We start from the raw sequence: 19,024 nt of genomic DNA on the forward strand, positions 1-19,024 counted from the left end.
GAAGAAATGTGCCTTCAAACAAACAGACTAAATTAGACCTTTCAAAACACTTGTCATTAAAAGATGGTTTGTTGAAACTTCAGACAGGTTAAACGTATGCCACAATTTGAGTGAAAAAATTAGCTTTCTGGGGTTGCAATTACAATCCTACTTAGTTGCCATGGCGATCACACAGCATATGGATTTTGTCAGATAAAGACATCAGGGGTGGTGAGAAGGGACAGTGTATTTTTTCAATCACCACATGCCAAGTGTCAACTCTTTTGCAGTTCTCTTACAAAAAAAATATAATAAGAATAAGAAAAAAAGTGTCTTGATTTGGAGGGGGTTGGGAAGAGGAACAAGGCTTTGGAAAGACAAACAAGGGAAGATTACTAGAAATGTTTAAAGAAAATCTGAATTTAAAATAACTTGAACATTACTGTCCAATTGTATAATAAGGGCTCTTGGGTTTTTTTTTTTTTTATTCATTCATGAGACACACAGAGAGAGAGAGAGACAGAGACAAAGGGAGAAGCAGGCTCCATGCAGGGAGCCCGAAGTGGGATTCAATCCCAGGACTCCAGGATCATGCCCTGGGCCAAAGATAGGTGCTTAACCGGTGAGCCAGGCGTACAGGCTCTTTGAGTTTTAGAGTTAGAAGCACCTACTATTTAACAAATACATGCCAATAATGGGTAGCCAGTGTGTTCTAGTTCCTCTTCCATTCTGGTTTCTCTTACATGTAATTTACACTGTCATTTTAATGGTCCCCCCCCCTTTTTTTTTTTTAAAGATTATACTTATTAATTCATGAGAGACACACAGAGAGAGGCAGACATAGGCAGAGAGAGAATCAGGCTCTCTGCCGGGAGCCTGATGCAGGACTCTATCCCAGGACCACAAGATCATGACCTGAGTCAAAGGCAGATCCTCAACCACTGAGCCATTCAGGCGTTCCTCTTTTCCGTTTTAACTATATGCACATCTAGGGTTTTTTTTCTGTTAATGGTCCTGTCAATAGCTGGGCCAGTATAAAAACTATAAGGTAGGAGCACCAGGATATGGAGTTTTGGTTTGACTCTATCTTCTCATAGAAATTATATCAATTTGCTCCAGATTTATAAAAATCTTAGTATTAGACATCCTGGAAGGACAGCCTATGAAAAGAAACATAGAAGGCTGGATGGAGTACTTTTAGGATCTTTCGCAAAAGTCCCAGCCAGTGCCTGGGCCTGATTCCACTGATGCACGGATGGAACTCCCTCTTTCTGGCTCTCCACTCCCCCTAAGATTAAGTGATTTAGTGATGGCGTCCAAGTCTTGACGATCATCATAATAACTTGGGGGAGCTTGTTAAAAATTCAGTTTTGTGAATACTCTCCCAGACTTGGTTAATCAAAATCACATGGTGGGGGCCGGAGAATCTCTTTCATCCTAGCTGACTCAGCTCATCAGCCATGTTGAGATGCAGGGCATAGGAGCAGGCCAATTCTATTGATGTCAGTGAGACCAGGAAATGCAAGGGGAAGTTACTAATTACCTTCCTAATTACCGAATGGGGGTCAGAATGGGCTAAAGTCAACTGTGACCAATGCATTTGGGCTCACTCTCTTCTTTCTCTTGTTGTTCACACTCTAGGACTCCTCTGATGATGGCTTTATGGATCTAGGTTCCTCTTACAGTCCCAAATTGTCAGTCTGTTTACTGGCTTGGTGCTTCTCATTGTTGAAATGGATATGATTTCTCAGAATGGCAAACTTGTCTGGGTATATAAATAGTGTGTCTGTGTCTTTAAATAGAAAGACATTAGGGGATATTAGCCCAGGCTAATTATACAGATCAGTTATAGCTAATAATTAAAATCTGCCTGAGGCTTTGTGGGAGGGTCGATCTTAGGGACTAAGGGTTGGTTCTCTCTCCCTTGTTGTTCTATATATTTACAAATTAATGTAAATGTGATAATCTGCAACATTGATAATTATAAATGCTTAACTAAATAAAAATGTGTTAGTCTTGAGATAGGCTCCTTATGAGATGACTAAGACATAATCACTGATCCAAAAAATCTCCCTATAAATACTCCATTGCAGTCATGGAGGGGCTAACAACACAAGTGGAAAAAATAAACACAAAGCCAAAAAAATCCTCTCTGATTTCATTCCGTCTAGTTTCCTGGAAGCCAGTGTGGGGCTCAGAAAATGTTCACTGTGTAGACACGTATTTGAAACTGGACCCAGATCAACATCCAATTTAATACAGGTCAGCGAACAAGTGTTAAAAAGCAAGGTCACTCGCCTGCTTCCAATCTATACTGGATTAAAAACAATGATTTAGAGGTGAAAGGCTCTTGTGTACTGTGCTATGAGCTCAGTGCCACTCAGCACTTTGGCTATTCTTCAGCGCTGAAATCCATGGCACCATATTTTCCTGAGGTCATCTTCATCAGACAGGATGTTGCTCAGTCTCATCCTGCCAGAGAATTTATTATATCGATTTGGGGAATAAGGTTAATTGAAATGAACTTTGGGTTTTAAAGGTAGGTTTGGTGCAAGCCTTCACAATTAAAATGGAATTCTTCTCCTTTAAATGACTTGAGCTCATTTGACTGCATGGACGGCACTGTTTAGAACAGAGGCAGGCATAATTTTACAATGTGAAATGCTCATTTACTTTTCTCCTGTTGCTATAACAACTCACTTTTGAACCAGACATGGTGATAGAAAACCTTGGCTTTGCAATGAATTTCACATTGGTTTTGTTTAGATTTTTCAATCATTTTACTTGGAACTACAGCTGGAAGTACAGGAATAGATTTTACTCTTTCTTTTTTTAGAAACCTTGCTTAGGACTGAGGCTTTGTGCTTCTATCTTGCCTCAAGGGTTGCAAACAAAACAGAACAACGAAACAAAACAAAAACAAAAAACTTACATGCCATGCACAATTTGTGACTTCCCTGGCATAAATCATCTTTCAAACTCAGATTATGTGCTATTCTTTCCCTTAAACATAACACCTGGGTTTTTGCTGCTTTTGACAGAGAAATACAACTGTCAACTCATTTTGTTTTTCAGTCTTCTTCTGTCCAAATGCTACCAGCAAGACCTGTGTCTCTGCAGGATTTTGGGGTCTGTAAACCTCAAAATCTTGTTAAGCCTCAAACAGCACAGCAACATGCATTGTTTCTTAATGACTCCAAGGAAAAGGCAAATAGATTTGGCAAAGGTAGAATAGACAAATATTTGCAGAGAAACACAAAAAAAGAGTAAATGCACACCCAACAAGATTCCAATTCTGCTTCTGTCCCCCTCTTAACAATCCTACCAATAACACATGCTGATGTAGGCCTAAAACTTATGCCCTTATTTTTGGAGCATTATGTTCTCAAAGGCCAATTTAGATGCAGATAGAATTAAGAATTAAATTGAGGAATAAGGTCATCAATATGGTGACATAAGTCATTTCTAACTTGGCTCCCTCTCACAAGAATGATGAGCATTTGTTCAAAAACAAGACATCACAAAGACAGCCCTAGAACAGCGGGACAGGAGTGAGTCTGAAGCACCCTCTGTATGAGAGCCTGCATGAGAAGGATAAGAGCAGGGACTATATTGCCCCTCCCCCAGGCCAATGCAATACCATGCATGGAGGTTCCCGCCCCCCCCCCCCCCCCCCCCCCCCCCCCGAGTCTCCAATTCCTCCAGTGGAAAAAGAATGCAGGGGGCAAATAGCCTCCTAAAACACTGTGAGTTGCTTTGTGGGAGCCCCTATTCAGATTGCACCCCATACAGATTGCAGGGGAATCTGCAGGGTCCAGCCACTGGGAATCTGATCATAATAGAGAAGAGGGGAGGAAGTTACAACAACCAGCATAGGGATCCTGGAAAACTGATTTCATGCCTGCAGTGCCCAAGTAGTAATCCCAACTGCTGGCTTTACTCATCTGCAGAACTACGGTGGGGGTGCACTCTGACCAGGGAACTTGGTGGGGGTGCAGATTTGCCCTACTAGGATCCTCTAACAAGGGGTTTTGCTGGTCCTAGAGTTACTTTGCCCCCACCCCGGTAGGATGCTGAATCACAGCCCCACCTACTGTAGGGAGTGCCTTCCAGGCCCACCTGATGAGAAAAGGTGGTGACAATTCCTGGAAACTGTGTGGCCCAGCAGTGCTGTAGCCCATTGGTGGTTAGATAGACCCAACAGTCCCCAGAGCAAAGCCATTACTAGGTAGGAGGCTTCCTGTGCTAGACACAGACAGGGATTAATTCACAATTTAGGCTTAGCACAGCTCTCAGCCCACCCCAGCCAGAGTCTGCTCTGCAGGAGCCCTTCCTTCCCAGTCAAGGAGGATGAAACCTAGCCCCATCCACTATAGAGGGTGTCTTCCAGCCCCGTTTGACCACAGGGTCAACCACAGGGTTTATACCTGAAAGCTGTGCAGCTTAGGGGCACTCAAGCCAAGAGAAGGACAGACAGAGCTAACGGTTTGAAGAGCAAAGCTAGTGGCAGTGTTTGGCCAGGGAACTTGAGGTGCAGGTCAGCTTGAGGTGAGACAACAAATAAAGAGATTTACTGGTTTTAGAGCAGCTTGTCCCACTGCACGCAGGCATGGAATCTAATTCATAGTCCCACTCACTGCTGAATACAACCTTCAGCCTGTCTGACCAGGGAACCTGGCCAGAGCACATGGAAAACTGCATAGGCCATTCAACAGCCCTATGTAAAATGGCTCAGAAAGCAGCGTGTGTCTTACCTCATTTGTCAAACAAAACTAGTGGCCTTACTTGACCAGAAAATTCAGTGTACACTCAGGTCTGATTTGGGCCCCCAGACAATGAGCTCTTAAGGCCCAGAGCTCTGACTTGTTCCCCTGCCAGCATAGGGAAGCAAATTCATAGCCCATTCTATTACTAAATATAGTGTCCAGTCCTAATGATTTAGTAAGCCTAACTAGAGAATTCAGGCAGCCATGGAGTCCATCCTACAGCCACATTTGGGTAGGGAACCAAACCAGCTGCAGTCCTATCCAATTGTTCTCAGGCAGTGGCAAACCATCTCACATCCCTGTCTGCAGAACTTGAGCAGTTGCCTTGCCCCAAAATAGACTTTAATAGCAGGCCCCCACCCTGCCTAATTACTGATAGATACACCCAGAAACCAAAACTGGTGAACTGTCTCTACCAAAGCAATCTTATAAAATCTGGAAGATGAACATTACTTCAAGGCACAGACACCAATTTAAGGAATCAAGGACACACACACAAAAATCAAGTAAATATGACACTATCAAAGGAAACTAATAAAGCTCCAATAACTGATGCTAAAGGTATGGAGATCTATAAACTGTCAAACAGTTCAAAATAATCCTCTTAAGAAAGTTAAGTGAACTACAAGATGACAGATAACTAAACAAAATTAGGAGAACAATGCATGAACAAAATGAGAAGCTTGACAAAGAGATACAATCATCAAAAAACCAAAGCAAAAACAAAACAAAACAAAACAAAAATATAAATCCTAGAGTTGAAAAACATAATAACTAAACTGAAGAATTCAACAGAGAATTTCAAAAGTAGACTTGCCTATGCAAAAAAAGAATCATAGACCTAAAGAATAGAACATAAGACATTAGAAATTACTCAAAGATTAAAAAAGAAATTAAAAAATGAAAAAGAGTGAAGAAAGCCTTCAGGAATTACAGAACACAATAAAAAGGAACAGTATTCACATTATGGGAATTCCAGAAAGAAGAGAAAGAGAAAGGGACAATAAATACACTTAAAGCAATAATGGCTGAAAACTTCCCTAACCTTGGGCAAAAAATCGGCCTCTAGATCCAAGAGACCCAAAGGGTCCCAAATAGGTTGAACCCCAGCAGGGTTATACTTAGACACATTATAATTAAATTGTTAAAAATCAAACACACAAAAAAATTTAAGAGCAGCCAGAGAAAAGACAGAAATTACATCAAGGAAAGCCCCATAAGACTATCAGTGGATTTCTCAACAGAAATTTTTCAGGCAGGAGAGAATGGGATGACATATTCAAAATATTAGAAGAAAATAACTGTCAACCAAGAACTCTATGGCTGATGAAGATATCCTTCAGAAACAAAAGAGGGATAAGGACTTTTCTTTACAAACAAAAGCTGAGCCCCCAACCTGCCTTACAGAAAATGCTAAAAGGAATTCTTTGAGTGGAACTAAAATAACATTAATTAACATTATAAAACCAGAATGGTAGCATAAATCTCACTAGTAGTGGTAAACATACAGTTTTAGGTTCTACAATATGGTAACAGTGATGCATAACTCATAGTTCCAGTTTAAAAGTTAAAAAAATGAATACAGCAAAATAACCATAAATATAATAATGTTACCAGTTGGTAAAGAATACATGTAAATTATCATAGCAATGACCTAAAATGCGAAGCAGAAAAGAAGTAAAAGTGTAAAGTATATGACTTCTATTGAATTTAAGGTGCTATTAGTTTAAAATACAGTGTTAATAAGTTCAAGGTATTTTATATAAAGCCCACAGTAGCCACAAGGGAAAATCTTGTAGTAATTACACAAAAAAAACTTGATAAAGTGGTCAAAGCATATTGATGTTAAAAAGCATCAAAGCACAAGGACAGCAGGATAAGAAACAAGGAGCAACGGATCTACAAAATAACCAGAAAACTAACAAAATGGCAACAGTAAGTCCTTACCTATCAATAATTACTTTAAATATAAATTGGTTAAATTCTCTAGCCCAGAAACACAGAATGGCTGACTGGAAACAACCAAGATCCAACAATATGCTGCCTAGAAGCCTTAAAGACACACATAGAGTGAGAGTGAAGGGACAGAAAAAGACATTTCAAATAAATGGCAACACAACAACACCAGCAAAAAGGCAGGGGTAGGTAGCTATACCTACAGACCAAATGGACCTGACAGGCATATAGACAACTTTCTATTCCAACAATAGCAGAATACACATTCTTCTCAGGGGCACATGGAACATTTTCTATGATAGACTGTATATTAGGCAAATAGGTCCTAGCAATTCAAAAGGACTGAATATCCTCTCTCATCAAAATGGCATAAAACTAGAAATCAGTAACAAGGGAAAAACTGAAAAATTCAAGAACATGTGGAAATTAAACAAGACTGTCCTGAACAACCAATAGATCAAATAAATTAAAGGGGAAATAAACGTTCCTTAAGACGAACAAAAACAGAAACACAACATACCAGAACTCATGGAATATGACAAAAGAAGATCTAAAAGGGTAGTTTATAGCAATAAATACCTACATTAAAAAGCAAGAAAAATCCCAAATAAAGAACTGAACTATATGCCTTAAGGAGCTAGGAAAAAAGAAGAAACTTAGCTGAAAGTTAACAGAAGAAAGAAAATAATAAAGGTTAGAGCAGAAATAAGTGAAATACAGTACAGAAAAAAGAGAGAGAGAAAAATAAACTAAAGTAACAGTTGGTTCTTTGAAAAGATAAATAAAATTACCCAACTCTTAGATAGACTATCCTAGAAAAACAGAGAGGTAAACCAAACCAACAAAATTATAAATGAAAAGGAAGACATTACAGCACATATCACAGAAATATAAAGGATTGAAAGAGGTTACTGTGAACAGCTATATGTCAACAAACTGGATGGCCTAAAAGAAAGGGAAGGTTCTTAGAAACGTGTAACTTACCAAGACTGAATCAGGAAAAAAAAAAAAAGAAAGAAAATCTGAATAAATCAATTAAAAGTAAGGAGATTAAATCAGTAATCAAAGTCTCCCAATGAAAATAAGCCCGGGGGGACTGGATGGCTTTTATCACACGTTCAAAAAAGAATCACCAATCTTTCTCAAACTCTTACAAAAAAATTGAAGAGGAGGGAATACTCCCAAACTCATTTTATTGGGTCAGCATTATCTTGATACAAAAACCATAAAGAGATATTACCAGGAAAAAACAAAAACAGAAGGAAAAACTACAGGCCAATACTCCTGATGAATACAGGTATAAAAATTCTCAATAAAATACTAGCAAACTGAATTCAGCAGCACATTTAAAGGATCAGTCAAGTGGGATTTTCCCTGGGATGCGAGCATGTCTTAACATAAACAAATCAATCAATGTGATACATCACATTAATAGAATAAAAGAAAGAATCATCTGATTATCTCAATAGTTACAGAGAAAGCATTTGACAAAATTCAAACATCCATTCATGATTAAAGTCTTAACAAAGTTAGGCATGGAAGAACTATCTCAACATAGTAAAGGCCCCATATGATAAGCTCTTACCTAACATCATACTCAATGGTAAAAGACAAAAGCTTTTGCTTTAAAATCAGAAACAAGACAAGGGTGACCACTCTCAACACTCCTATTTAACAAAATATTGAAATCCTTGCTAGAAAAAGCAGATAAGAAAAAGAAATAAAAGGTATCAGAATTTGAAAGGAATTAGTGTAATTATCTCTATTTGTAAACAATGTGATTTTATATATAGAAAATCTGAGACTCAACTAAAAAACTGTTTGATCTAATCAACAACTTCAGTAAAGTGAAAGATACAAAATTAACATGCAAAAATCAGCACTATTTCTATACACTAAAAAAAAATTCTGAAAAAAATTATCCCATTTATAATAACATTGAAAACAATAAAATACTTAGAAATAATTTTTTTAAAGATTTATTTATTTATTTATGATAGACATAGAGAGAGGCAGAGACACAGGAGGAAGGAGAAGCAGGCTCCATGCCGGGAGCCCGACGTGGGACTTGATCCTGCCCCAGGATCGCGCCCTGGGCCAAAGGCAGGCACTAAACCGCTGAGCCACCCAGGGATCCCCTAGAAATAAATTTTTAAAAAAGTATTTATTTTTTTATTAATGAGAGACACAGAGAGAGACAGAGAGAGGCAGAGATACAGGCAGAGGGGGAAGCAGGCTCCATGCAGGGAGCCCGATGTGGGACTCAATCCTCGGTCTCCAGGATCAAGCCATGGGCTGAAGGCAGCGCTAAACCTTTGAGCCACCCAGGCTGCCCAGAAATAAATTTGACTATGGAAATGAAAGATCTCTATACTGAAAACTACAAGACATTGATGAAATCAATTGAAGAAGACACAAATAAATGGAAAGGTATCCTGCGTTCATGGATTGGAAGAATTAATATTGTTAAAATGATAATACTGCCAAGAGCTATCTATAGATTTAATGTAATCCCTATCAAGATTCCAATGGCATTTTTTACAGGCACTGATAAAGTATTCCTAAAATTTATATTGACTTACCAAAGACATCCAATAGCCAAAGAAATACTAAGAAAGAAGAATAAAGCAGGAGATTTCACACTTCCCGATTTCAAGCTACACTATAAAACTATGATCATCAAAATAGTATGATATTGGCATAAAAACAGAAAAATCAACCAATGGAAAAAAAATCAAGAGCCCAGAAATAAACCCTAGCATATACGATCAACTAATGTTTGACAAGGACGCCAAGAATACTCAATGGAGAAAAGATAATTCCTTCAAATATGGTTCTGGTATAATTGGGTATTTACATATAAATGAATGCAACTGGACCCATATCTAACACCACTCACAAAAATTATTTCAAAATGGATTAAAGACTTCTATGTAAGATCTAAAACCATGAGACTTCCAGAAGAAAACAAGATCAAAATTCCTTAACATGGGTCTTGATAACAATTTTCTTGATGACATCAAAAACACAAGTTAACAAAATCAAAAATAAACAAGTGGAACTATATTAAACTAAAAAGTTTCTGCACAGCCAAGAAGTCATCAACAAAGTGAAAAGACAACCTATAGAATGGGAAAAAAAATTGAAAGTCATTCATCTGATAAGGTATGAATTTCAAAGTAGGAGCACCTGGGTGGCTCAGTGGTTGAGCCTCTGCCTTTGGCTCAGGTCATGATCCTGGGGTCCTGGGATTGAATCCTACAATGGACTCCCCACAGGGAACCTGCTTCTCTCTCTGCCTGTCTCTGCCTCTCTCTCTGTGTCTCTCAAGAATAAATAAATAAAATCTTAAAAAAAAAAAAAAGAATTCCAAAGTGTATAAGAACTCATACTACTCAAGAGCAAAAAACCAAATAACCCAACTAAAAAATGGGCAAAAGATCTGAACAGACATTTATCCAAAAGGTTTATGAAAGGCAAACAGGTCCATGAAAAGATGCTTAAAGTCACTAGTCATAAGGAAAATTCAACTTAAAGCCCTCGTTAGACATCACCTCATGCTTCTTAGAATGGCCATCATCAAAAAGACAAGAGATAACAAATGCTGGCGAGGATGATGGGAAAAGGAAGCCCGCCTGCACTGTTGGTAGGATTGTAAAAAGGTGCAGCCACTCTGGAAAACAGTATGGAGGATCCTCAAAAAATTCAAAATAGAACTACCATATGATTTAGCAATGTTCCTTCTGAGAATATAAACAAAAGTAATGAAAACACTAACTCAAAAAGATATCTACACTCACATATTCATAGCAGGATTATTTAGAATAGCCAAGACATGGAAACAATCTAAGTGTCTAAGTGCCCAACAATCTAAGTGTCAATCTAAAGACGATGAGAGATACACACACACACACACAAACACTGGAATATTATACTGACATTTAAAATGAGGAAATCCTACCATTTGTGACAATAGGGATGCACCTTGAAGGCATTGTCCTAAGTGAAATAAGTCAGGTAGAGAAAGACAAATACTGTATGATTTCACTTGTACGTAGATTCTAAAAAAGAAAAGCAAAAAACCAAACTCATAGAAAAAGAGATCAGACTTATGGTTGGTTGCTAAGTTGATGGTAGGGAATGGGGACTGGAGGAAAGTGTTCAAAAGGTATAAATTTCCAGTTATAAGAGAAATAAGCATGAGGGATGTCTTGTACAACATGATGACTAGTTAACACTGCTGTATGACATATAGGAATGTTGTTAAGAGAATAAATCTTAAGAGTTCTCATCACAAAGAATTTTTCCCTCTCTTGTTTTTTTTTTCTTTTTATAAGAATATTGATATTAACTGAACTTTTTTTTAAGGATATTTGTATTTACTTGAGAGAGAGAGAGAGAGTAGGGGGTGGGAGGGGCAGATGGAAAAAAAGAGAATCTTAAGCAGGTTCCACGCTAAGCATGGAGCCCCATGTGGGACTTGATCTTACAACCCTGAGATCATGACCTGAGCCGAAATCAAGAGTTGGATGCTCGACTGAGCCACACAGGCACTCCAGTTTTCATGTCTCGATAAAATATTTAAAAACCAGAATTCTGGGAGCTAAGAAAGAAGATGTGGAAGACAATGCCTAGAAATAACAGTCCCCTCCCTCATCTCTAGTAAGATGAGAAGTGGTCATTTGTAGTTCCAGCCCCTTAGACATTATTACCTCTTCTTGTCCATAGGTCTTATCAGAAAGTAGAGCTGGAATGGTGAACTGGGAATTGTTCATCAGTAGCCGCTATTTCTTAAATATTAAGCTAAATACATAGACATTAACATGGTACAAGTGTATAAAATGCCAAGGTATCATGTGAATACCAACAAAATGGTGCAACATGTAACCATGCCAGTATTTTGGTCCTCTTCTCATAATCTGTTTTTCTCTTGACCATCCAGTTAATTCCATGACCCATAATCACAAACATGGTTAGAAGCTATGTTTTGTGGCAGAAATGTAGACAACACATTTGTTCCTTGTGGAATTACAAAAAATGTGACCTATTTGGAAACATAATAATGCTGACCTTTAGGTAAGGATATTCATTTTCAATTCTGGTGGATCTATTAAAAGTAATCTTTAAGCAGAGAATTAAAAGGGACAAACCTAGTAACCGGCTTGACTCCCCCTCTCTCTTCCTCCCTCCCTTTCTTTTCCTTCTCTCCTCCCTGCCTCCTCCCTCCCTCTGTTCATCTATCAGTAGAAAGAGAAATGCCAAACAGGATCCAAGAGGCTTGAAAGCTACAGGGAGAATGCGAATTTCTGTTCTGCAGGAGATGAGCACAACCTGGGGAACAGCCCAGCCTCTTTGCCAGGCAGGCTGTCTGGAGTCTTTGCCTGATAACCAGCTGTTCAGGAGTGTAGATTTGGAGGCATCTAAATTCACAGCTTCTAGTTAACTTTATAAATGATTTGCAGAGGAAGGAGAATCAGTACTTGGGCACCTCCAAATGCTAGGTGCTAGTTTTATTTAAAATAAATCACATCCTAAGCAGTTTTCTAATCATATGTGTGAAAAGTGGGTTAAATCAATTTACGAAAGCCTACTGACTTGTTATTTGGCCAAAGTCTGAGAGTTCACATCAGTCCATATATTCACTAGTCCTGATTTCCAAGTCTGGTTTGACAAACAAGTGATTTCTAAATATTTTTATATTTTAGACTTATGAGAGGAGGGTAAGGGATTTTATCATAACATCAGCAAGTATATTTTTATTTTTTCTCCATAATTTCTTTTTAATTTATGACATGTCTGTGTCCCAAAAGAACTAAGGAAGCCATTTTTCGTCTTCTTGATGTACACAGATTAAAAATTGTCTGGATACATTTGCAGTTAAGATGGACACAGTTCATGGGAAAATGCTATTCAAGAATATGATTAATATTTTAGAGGCACCTGGGTGGCTCAGTTGTTTGAGCATCCAGCTCTTGATTTTGGCTCAAGTCATGATCTCAGGGTTGTGAGATCAAGCCCTGGACTGGGCTCCATGCTCAGCAGGGATTCTGCTTGAGATTCTCTCTTTCTCTCTCTCTCTGCCCCTCCCATCCCCCATACTTGTTTGCTCTCTCTCTCAAATAAGTAAATTTTTAAAAATAGATTAATGTTTTAATAGCAACCAAAGAGGACACAGTTGGGCTGGCACTGAGCTCTGTGAGACCTTCCTTAATGACCTGGGTGAATGAGAAAAGCTCTGTCCCCTCCTCCACATGACATGGGCAAGATTCTCTGTCATTTTGACTGCTAGAGAAGTTGTCATAAGCAACTTGCTCCATCACAGAGTCATGTGTGGCGGGTGCAGAGCACCAGCCCTTGGCACTAGGCCCATGTACCAAACTACCATGAAACACTACCTCATGAATATCTTCATTCAGAGATGAACAAATTTTAAAAAGAACATTTTGAGAGGGGAACAACAAGAACAAGTACAAGGTGTTTTGAAAGAACTACCTGGCCAGGTGCAGGAAGCCTGAAAACAATCTTGAGTTAAAAACACACTGTCAACTACTACACAGCTGCAAGGAAAGTGTGGGATTGAAATTAGACCATAACAAGGTTCATATATTTATCCATTCACTGATCATTTAAAAAAAAAAAAAACTACTTTTAGTGTTTATTACATGCCAGGCACTGTGCTAATTGCTTGGGAAACAAAGGTGGGTAAATGGCATTTTGCTCTCAAGTAGCTGAAAGTGTAATGAACAGAGATGCAAATAAACACAGCCATCACATAACCTGAAATGCTGAAATGAAAGCACATGGGGCCGCCCGGGGGGCTCAGCGGTTTAGCTCAGCCTTTGGCTCAGGGCCTGATCCTGGAGACCCAGGATCGAGTTCCACATCGGGCTCCCTGCATGGAGCCTGCTTCTCCTTCTCTCTCTCTCTCTCTCTCTCTCTGTGCGTCTCTCATAAATAAAATTAAATTAAAAAAAAAAAAAAGAAAGCACGTGGGCAGAGGAGCTGGACAGGGCACTGCCAAAGAGGTGACTTGTGAACCAGGTATTGAATGAAAGAAATTTTCCAGATATAGATAAGGAAAGGCAAGGGAGAGAGAACAGATCCAGCATTGGGATCATGTTTATTATGCAGGTGGTTATTCAGTAGTGAAAGGTCTTTAAAGTCAGGCTCAAGGTTTGAGGATACCTCATTGCAGGATTTTCTTTTAGCAGGTAGGGACTATGATTAGGCTTGTGTTTTGGGAAGAATGGCAGAGGGATACAGACACAGAGGTGGGCTAGCTTTTCAGGAGACAAAGGCATCATCTAGGGAGTCAGGGCTGAGCCCTGAATGAAGTCAGGGAACTGGATCCCAAAAGCTTATTCAAAGCATACAAATTTGCATCACAATTTGCTGAGTAGAGTTCTGCTTAGCTGTATGGCAGGTTGAAAAAAATTGCCAGAGAGATCTGAGCTGCAATGCTCAAGAGTTTTTAGATTATGTACATAGTTTTTCGATGGAGTTCAGAGAAGTATGTATATGCACTCCTTTCCTTCCTATTGTACTTTTCAGAGCTCCATTCCCCACCTGCAAAATGATGGTAATCACAGCACCTTGCTGCAGAGAAAGAATGCTTTCAGGGGCTGAGTGCTCAGCACAGTGGAAGGCACACCTTAGTCACTCATTAAAGGTCAGCTCTGGTTATGTGAGCTGCACGTTAACTTTAACTGATGTGTGTGCATGTGTATGGTGGGAATGAGTGTGTGTGCGTGCATGCACGTATACATGCCTGTATGCATGTGTGTGTTTCTGCGGTGTGTATGAGTATTGTGGAATGCATGTGTGCCTGAATGTGAGGCATGCATGCACACACATACCTGTGTGTGCAGGGCATCTAGAATGTCTTGTTCTTAACTCCACTGCATTCCTTAGTTTCAAACAGTTTCTAGAGGATCTTTTACTGGCTATTTCGGGGAGCCAAGCCACTGAAAGCATGAAATCTTTACTTCCTGAGGACCAAATTTAAAAAAATAAAGACTAGAAAAGAGGGAAGAAATCATATTCTTTTTTTTTTTTTTAAGATTTAATTTATTTATTTGGGAGAGAGAGAGCAAGAGAGACAGGGAACACAAGCTGGGTGAGGGACGGAGGGAGAAGCCGACTCCCAGCTGAGCAGGGATTCCCCATGTGGGGCTCCATGCCAGGATCATGACCTGAGCTGAAGGCAGGCACTTAACCAACTAAGCCACCCAGGCACCCCAAGAATGCCATATTCTGATGTCACTGAAGAACCGTTCTGTTTTTAACTTGGATCTTCCTTTTCAGTAGACCTGATTGCTGATGTTGAATATATGTGTTTTTAAAAAGATTTTATTTATTCATTTGAGAGAGAGAGAGAGAGAGAGAGAGAGAGAGAGTGCACAGAAGGTGGGAAGGGGCAGAGGGAGAAGGAGAAGCAGACTCTCTGCAAGCAGGGAGCCCCACGGGGGCTTGATCCCAGGACTCTGAGATCATTACCTGAGTTCAAGGCAGATGCTTAACTGACTGAGCTACCAAAGCATCCGGAATGTACATTTTTGCCCTTATCCTTGAAAAATCTGCTATAGGTGTAAATACTTTCTATACGTAGGGGAAATGATCCCAATCAACCACCCCACAAAGAAAAAGAATTTAACAGTCAAAGGGACCTGTGAAAGAAATAATGACTTTCAATCCTTGATGGGGGAGTTTTATAATATCAAACTTTTTCTATTTTTCTAAGGTGTTCTTAGAAGCAATAGTGAAATTACTTTGTTGTTCAATTCACTTATCAAAACATCTTGCGCTTCTGTTTGAAATGTGGAAAATGAGTGATAAGCATCTTATATGTTAATCTTATCTCCCTTGAGCATCTTATTCCACTAAAAGGATTTATTTAACTCTGAATAAGCCAGCAGTTGTATAGGCAGATTAAGTGTGCTATTAGAAATCGCCTCTCCAAAGTGGTGTTTCCACATATTTGTGGTATGCCACGTTCTAGCACTTGCTCATTTTCCCTTAAGGCCACACTGAGTCATGATAAGAGCGGGGGGTTCTGGTGGCAGGAAGATCCAGGTTCAAACTGCAGCTTTGCTAATTGGTAGGTGTTTGATCCTGGACAAATGACTTTACCTTTATTCACATTATAAAATGGAGAAAACTATCTAGCTTTAAGTCTACTCTAGGAGGTTCAAAAATGAATATGTGAAATGTCTATTACATTACCTGGTACAATAGAAGCACATTACCTGGTACAGTAGATGCTCTGTAATCATAGCCATGACCAACCCATAATCCCATCAATATTTCACATGGTGGAAAGTACTGTTTCTTCAGGAATCACATAGCTTAGAGATTGTTTATATGGTGATGCACAAGGTGCCATTCCGACAACCTCAGTTCACTGGAATTCTTAATTACACACCAAACAAATATTTAGAAATATCCCTTCCTATGACTTCATAGAGGTAGGATATACATTAGCAACCTTAGTTCTATCACTTGCATCCTGCAGGGTGTTATGCAGAAATGAGAAGTAGAGGTGCAGACAGAAACTTATACAGCAGAAGAGAAGTGCTAATAGAAGAATTGGGAAACCATAGTCACCTTCAAAGCTCAAACAACATAAAAATAAGCCACCACAAAATTCACCGTAAGCATGGTGCTACTTGCCTTATTTGGGCAACACCCAGGGGGACAGACTATATCCTTACAGTAGAACTCTTAGGAAGGCACCAGGAGCTTTTGATCACAATGCTGACATTTCTTTAGTGAAAGGCACTTGACTTTGGAAATGATTCTCCCAGGCAGGAAGGACAATCCGTGTGTGATTGGAACCTGCACACAGAAGGGCCAGTGTTTCACCCCCAGCCAGTCTCTCTGTTTTGGTTTATGCTTTGATCTAACAGCTGCTCAAGTTTGGTGATCCCTTCTGAGGACTACCTGGGGTGGTATTTGGGCCGGCCAGCATGCTTTCTATAAATCACCGCGCTTAAAAAACTAGAGAGCATAGACCGCCCCTTCCACCCAAAGAAATCCACAAATCAAAGAATAAAAGAAATACAACTACATAATAAACCAACCATCAGCTTCGTTCAGGATAGATTAGAAGGGGAGAAAAAAGGAAATTTTAATGAAGACCTTTTAGTTCAGGGCAGGGCCCTGGGCTCCCCACTAGCCAGGCCAGCAGCTGTAGGAGGCTGAGGGCTTTGGGTTTTCTGAATGCTTGTTCCAAACAAACAAGAAACGTCTAATCTTCCTGTGGAGCGAACATGCTCAGCAAGCAACAAAAGCAAACTGAGATGAAGACATTCTTCAGGCTACCTCTCTTATAGACACTCTTAGGTCTGTAATCCGCAAATCAAACACTTCTTTCTTACGTCTGCCTCCCCAGGTAGCTGTAAAGACAGCAGACAGAGCCCCAGGACTCCTTCCAAGGTTACTGTGGGATCCTGGGTGAGGCCGGCCTCATGGAGATTCTAAACCATCCTGCGCAGACTGCGTCAACGTACTTTCCCCGGTCAGCATCTCCTAAATAACCCCTGCAGAGATGAACAAGTCTGATTCGTAAAATCAAGCAGCTGCTTCCTTGATTGTAAATGGCTCTGCCTCACAAAGGAGCAAGCATCCACTTCTCATCTAGGGCTGAAGAAGGTCTTGGGGTGGGAGGGAGCAAAACATTCTCATCATTTGAATCCAACTTTGCCCATAGCCTCAAATACCATTCTGTCCTCAAGAGCTCCTGCCTGTGGAAGCAGGACGGTTAGAAACGCCCCCAGGCTCCTCTCAGTTGATTTCCAGGCAGTCACTAGAAAGAGGCCTCATCTTCGTTAAGTCAAAACCCCTTCAACAATGTAGTTGTCCTTGACTGGGCCAGCCCAAAGCATATGGTTAGGCTACATAGGCCTTTACTGTAAACTGTATCTTAAAAGGAAGCCTCTTAGAGGTACAGAGGTATGTTTTTTTAATTTTTTTTTGACAATTTAAGTGTAAAGTTTTTAAATAAGCATTATGACAAAAATATGTGCTCAAAATTGTTAGAAACATATGTAGAGAAATTATGAATTAGTTCCCCCCCCCCCAAAAAAAAGCCCAAAAAAGCCACCCTAGCATGCTAGAAAATTGGCCACCGCATCATGGCTTTAGCAGATACACAGGAGGAGGGAGAGCCTCCTTAGAAACCTTTATTGAAACTTGATTCCTTGAGCCAGAGGAAGGTCCTTACTGTAGTTGATAGTACAAGTGGATCTTCTCATGTACTGTTTCCAGGCATCACTCCCAGACTCCCGACCACCACCAGTGTGCTTTTCTCCTCCAAATGCACCTCCGATCTCAGCCCCACTGGTTGGGATATTGACATTTACAAAGGTACAGAGGTACTGCCCTTTTGTCTCTTAAATTGATTTAATTATTTCAGTGCTGAGCAGAATAATTGCATGAAGCTGTGGGAATCATACAAACACATGCCATTTGAAAAAAGCTGGACAGCCTTTAAAAGTGTTGAAGAAGAAAAAAACAAAACAAAACAAAAAGTGTTGAAGAAGAAAAAATTGGGTGCATTTAATTAATTAATTAATTTAAAGGATTTTATTTAGTTATTTGACAGAGAGAGAGCACACTGGCAGGGGGAGTGGCAGAGGGAGAAGTAGGCTCCTCACAGAGCAGGAAGCCTGATGTGGGACTCAATCCCAGGACCCTGGGATCATGACCTGAGCTGAAGGCAAACACTTCACCGACTGAGCCACTCAGGCTCCCTGGGTGCATATATTTAAATAGCACTTTTTTTTCCCCAAATGGTTTGTAATTCTGAGCATCCTGTGAATGATTTCTATTTTATAAATGAAGAGCTTGAAGAGGCCAACTAAACCTGCTTCTTTTTCAGCAGTGCTGGGTTGGAAATCTGTGCCTTGCCCCTGTGAGCAGACTAGGAGCTGGCACTTCGGTCTGGTGGTAGGTTCAGTGATGTTCAGTAATAGGCCTTTGGTTGCACTTGGGTTGGTTGCTTAAGCAAGTCTTCCTGGCCCTCCTGTCATTAGCCACACCCTGTCCCCCATAGCAAGAGTTTCTGGAGAGATGATACCCAATCCAAGGGAGCATCCCTATGGAAAAGAATCAAGGCTTTAGATGCCACAATTTGAGCCACGGGACACAAAGTCAGTCAATAATTTCCAGGGACTGTGAGACACTGATGTCAAATTGGTAGTTTAAAATTGGCCACCTTGAGAGTATTTATACAATGGAAATCAGTAAATACTACAAATTAGAACCTCTCTCCTTCAAAAGCCAGATGTTCAGCAGTTAACAACACACTGTGGACAAAAGTATAT

Source organism: Vulpes vulpes, chromosome 1 (genome assembly GCF_048418805.1).
Source record: "Vulpes vulpes isolate BD-2025 chromosome 1, VulVul3, whole genome shotgun sequence".
NCBI classification, from domain to species: Eukaryota; Metazoa; Chordata; class Mammalia; order Carnivora; family Canidae; genus Vulpes; species Vulpes vulpes.